Source organism: Pygoscelis adeliae, unplaced genomic scaffold, assembly GCF_000699105.1.
Source record: "Pygoscelis adeliae isolate BGI_AS28 unplaced genomic scaffold, ASM69910v1 Scaffold135, whole genome shotgun sequence".
Taxonomy (NCBI): Eukaryota; Metazoa; Chordata; class Aves; order Sphenisciformes; family Spheniscidae; genus Pygoscelis; species Pygoscelis adeliae.
The window spans coordinates 2,210,107-2,210,665 of NW_008824908.1; positions in this window are offsets into that span (position 1 = coordinate 2,210,107).

Consider the following 559-nt stretch of genomic DNA (forward strand, 5'->3'; position numbering starts at 1 on the left):
GATGCGGGTCCCAGCCAGCACAGGAGCAGTCAGGCTGGAGCAGTCAGATGGACCACCATCTCATGTGGTCTACCTGGACTTCAGTAAGGCCTTTGACACCGTCTCCCACAGCATTCTCCTGGAGAAGCTGGCGGCTCACGGCTTAGACAGGTGTACTCTGCGCTGGGTCAAAAACTGGCTGGACGGCCGGGCCCAGAGAGTTGTGGTAAATGGAGTTCAATCCAGTTGGCGGCCGGTCACGAGCGGTGTTCCCCAGGGCTCAGTATTGGGGCCAGTTCTGTTTAATATCTTTATCAATGATCTGGATGAGGGGATCGAGTGCACCCTCAGTAAGTTTGCAGACGACACCAAGTTGGGCGGCAGTGTTGATCTGCTCGAGGGTAGGAAGGCTCTGCAGAGGGACCTGGACAGGCTGGATCGATGGGCCGAGGCCAACTGTATGAGATTCAACAAGGCCAAGTGCCGGGTCCTGCACTTCGGCCACAACAACCCCATGCAGCGCTACAGGCTTGGGGGAGAGGGGCTGGGGACCTGCCTGGCGGAAAAGGACCTGGGGGTG